We start from the raw sequence: 4570 nt of genomic DNA on the forward strand, positions 1-4570 counted from the left end.
ATCAATGTACTATCAACTCATAGTAACAACTCATATCTCTAGGTTTGACACTACTAGAAAACAGACCTTTAATGATGCGCTTTTTATGACGCGCACTGATTAATGATACGCAAAAGGACGTGCCCTTAAAATAGTGTTATCTCTCCAAAAAATTTAAGGATTTATGTCACGCATTATTGCGTGCCCTTAATTTAGTGTCTCAAGAAAAAGAAAAAAAACATGGAGGGCACTTTATCTTAAACGCGCGTCGTCTGTACCTGTCGCTTTATAATTTTAATGAAACGCGCATTTAGTAGACGAGGGGGGAAACGAAATCCCCAAAATTTTGAAAACCCGCCTCGTTTTTCCTATCTTCTATCTATCTTTCATCCTTGCAATCCACTCTCCCCTTTCTGATACTCTCTCCTTTAGATCTCCCTTCATTCTCTACCTCCCGTCTCTCTGTAAACCCTAAGCCATCGCCACCTCCCTTCTCTCTAGCATGTGTTAGGGTTTTATTTTCTTTCAAGCTTCCGCTTCTCTCGTTTTCTCTCAACCCAGTACGTGCGAGGGTTCGGAATAAATGAGCGAATTCAAACAATCAATCTTCCATTTCAACTTCTTTCAACTCTGGATCATCGGGTATTTTTCAGATTCCTTTTCCGGTTTTGTTAACTTTTGAAATTGGAATGGGACCCGTTCTTTTCTACTTCAATACTCTCGATCTCAAACGGCTTTTCTTTTTCTACTTCATCTTCTTCTACTTCTTCTAACAATGGTGGTTCCTGCTCAGGGGTAACCTCGGCAATATGCAATTTAAAAACCCCAAATAAGTTGAATTTTTAGGTATAGGGTTCTTTATCTGGAAGCACAAGGCCATCTGCAATCGATTCAGCTAATCTGAGCTCACAGGTATAGGGTTCTCTATCAATCATCTGTCTTTTTTTCCCTTTACATTAATTACTTGAAATTCCACATTTACTAAATTACACGTTAGTTTTTTTTACAGCGAGTGCAACCTTCTCCGTTCCTAATGACGTATTTCATCTCCTTAAAATTGAAGTTGCAGGTTTGTGTCTTCTACATGCTGTCTTTGCACGATCTATGAATAGTTTGCCATTGTATTTCATCTTCATCTTCTTTATCATTGCATCATGTCTACTCTGCTTGCAATCCTTATTCTCTTTGATTGGCTAGGGTTACGAGCTCTTGAACTATGGAATTTGGGGTTACCTAATTTTAGCAAAATGTTTTGATATTTTTTATTTTTTATGTAAGGTAAATGGTAACATCATAGGTAGCTTCAAAATTTCGATTGAGAAATATAGAAATTGAAGAGGAGTGATGGTTGCATCTTATTGAAATTCATTTGCAACTAAGGTATTAGTGGAAGATGAATCGATGGATTACTGAAAAGGTTTCTCTACTTGGAAACAAGACAAAATAATAGGAATATGTTACTGCCTTGGGTTTATCTTGGTATCTTAGTAAGTCTGTGGGCTTATGCTTGTGGTGTTGATTTCTGCGAGTATCTTGTTGCAGGAGCGGTAATGGTCAGTTTTTTCTGTTGCTAGTTTTGCCATTTTTAAGCATATTCCTTCCAGATTCTGCTTGGTGGGTGGGGGTTTAATTCTTTTGTTTTCTTTTTGTTTATCCTTGTATTGTCTCTGTATTGCCTTTCACTCTGAGCTCATGGCTAGGGGTATGTTTTTTTAATGAAATTGTTCCCATGTTGCTCAAAAGAAAGTTTGTTTATGCGTCTTACAGTGTTAAAAATTTAGTCTTTGCAAATGAGTTTTAAGCAATGAACATTTTCAAACTCATGTGCATCTCTTTCTCGTGTCATCTACGTGTATATGAGTAGGGTAACTCCATTTTTTCTTTTCAGACTTTTGACAACTTTCTTATCTATTGTTTGTTCCAAATTAATTAGTACCCTCATCTGATCCATGTTCAGCTGAAAAAAATATTTTGATTGAGAATAAGATGAGGTCAATAACAATAACAGGGAACTCGGTGACCTGTCTAAATTGAAACAATAAAAAATAATGGATATGGAAAAATTACCTTCAACAACTTTGAACTATAATGGATATGGAAAAATTACCTTCAATCAAACTTCTAGAAGTAAATGTAGGCTGTAGAGAATTCATGTTTCTTTTAAATGCAGGCTGATACACTAGAAGAATTGCATGGTAATATAATTAATGATAGGAGTCTAGTGATATGCAAACTCCAATAAGTCAGGGGAATGCATAGTTGTTCAAGGATTTAACTACTTTTGGTGTTTTTAAAGCTGAATATGCCACATTTTACTTCACAGGTATTTTCTTTCTACAATTTCCTGATGTAATCCAGGATTATAATGAGTGCATAAATAGATGCAGAAGCTCTTGATTTCTTGTTTCTGTTCCTTTATGCTTCTGAATATTAGCTACGAGAAGAATGTCAATCTGATTTTTAAAATGTGTTGATTAGATGGTGAACATAGAATGAGATGAAAAGTCTAATGCAAAATATCGTTTGAGGTCTGAAAGGGCTGTTGTTCAAAGAGCACAAGCTGATGCACGTGAGTGGGCAGCTATTGATGCAAAGGGAAGGGCAGAATGGGCAGCTGGGGCATGTCAACGATATGAGGTCATTCCTTTGTCTCCAAACAGTGGGTTAATTGAGTGGGTCCCTAATTGTGACACCCTTCACCAACTCATTTGAGAGTACAGGGATACCCTCCACCCTCCACTTCAACGATATGAGGTCATTCCTCTGTAACATTCTAACTCATTTCCTACATTTTTTAATCTTGATTCCATTTTTTTAATATAGGTTATTTACATGTGTTTTATTTTTTAAATGAACAACTGATATGTGGTGGAAAAAGTTACTATGGTGCCATTCTATGTTGTGCCTGGAGGTAATAAAATTACAAAAGTCATTCTTACATAATCTTTTATCAAGTGAAAAAAATCTTGATTTAATTTAATTAATCAGTTCGGATGGGAAATACATTTTGTCTGGTGGAGAAGATGTTCTACATTTCCAGTAGGTAAATCCATAGAATAATGATGTTTAATTAAATTACTCAGGTTTGGCTGCATCTCTATCCCTTTTGTGAGCATATTGATGACCCCCAAGTGCTTGTGGGCTGTAGAACTTCCTCTTAAAGCTGTCAACATTGAACATTTCAATCTGTGTTGTGTTGACTTGAAGAGTGATCTGTTAAGAAAAAAAGCTATTTTTAGGAAGCCTTGAAATGCATTCTGGTTTTACAAAAGTAGTTGTTGGTAAGTTTACAAAATTACACCATTTATAATATTTTTCAATTTTGGTTAAATTCTGAATGAAGACTTTGACACAGGTCAACTATAGGACCTGGTGATCCTAGTTACAAACCTTCAAAAAGAAGAAAAAGGATTGATGGTGTTTGCATGTGATGCTTTTGATCTTCCCATTCGGAAGGAAATTATCCACCGTGTTGTAAGATGGCAGCTTGCAAAAAGACAACAGGTATTTTTTTCATGAATTTAGAAACTTACTTATTCTAGAATTTTATATCTTCCTCATTTGTCTTAACCAAAAAGGTTAGAATCTCTCGTTTGTGAAAAAGACACGAATGCCCTCATCCTCACTGAATTGTTGTAGAAATACTCTTCAGTTTTATATAATATTGAGTTTCTGTTTATGGGCATTTTTGTAATTTGCTTTTTTTTATTTGATTTCAGCTCCCAAAAGTATTGGGACATAACATAGCAGAGAGGGTTTTGTTGGATGCTCCTTGTAGTGGTGTTGGGATAAGCATAAAAGCTTTATATGGTTTTTAGTTTAATAAGAAGATTTTTTATTTATTTATTTTTAATGATTTTTACAGGTTATATCTAAAGATGAATCTGTCAAAACCTCTAAAGCTGCTATTGATGTACAAAACTTCTCACGTCTACAAAAGGAACCCAAACGCTTTTTATCAATTAATTTAATTAGATCACTTATGTATGGTTTTCAGTTTTACATCACTTATGCAATTATTCTTGTAAAATTTTATTAACTATTTTAAGCAACTTATGTTAAAATTTTAAATATGTTGATTTGCAGGAATCAATACTTGCAACAATTGACATAGTGGATGCAAATTCAAAAACAGGGGGTTATTTGACGACTGAATATTTATTTTCAACATCTTTTATTTAAGTCCTTGTGATATTGCAGAATGAAGATGTTATAGACTATGCACTGAAGAAGAGGGATGTGAAACTTGTGCCATGTGGACTAGATTTTGGACGCCCAAGGTATCTATTTATTATTATTTTTTTTAAAAAAAATTGATGAATATATTTGTGTCTAAAAGAATTTGTATTATTCTTTTGAAGGTTTGTTCGATTTAGAGAACGTAGATTTCATCGATCTTTGGAAAAGACAAGACGTTTCTACCCTCATGTCCATAACATGGATGGTTTTTTTGTTGCAAAGGTATCACATTACTTTTATTAATTTTTTTTATTATTGCATCATTGAAAGTATGATAAACCCTAATTGGATTATTTGATATTGTAGTCGAAGAAAATGAGTAATTCAAAGGGAGTTTTTGCAGCTTTTGAAT

The sequence above is a fragment of the Lactuca saligna genome, chromosome 4 (assembly GCF_052625555.1).
Source record: "Lactuca saligna cultivar CGN05327 chromosome 4, ASM5262555v1, whole genome shotgun sequence".
Classification (NCBI taxonomy): domain Eukaryota; kingdom Viridiplantae; phylum Streptophyta; class Magnoliopsida; order Asterales; family Asteraceae; genus Lactuca; species Lactuca saligna.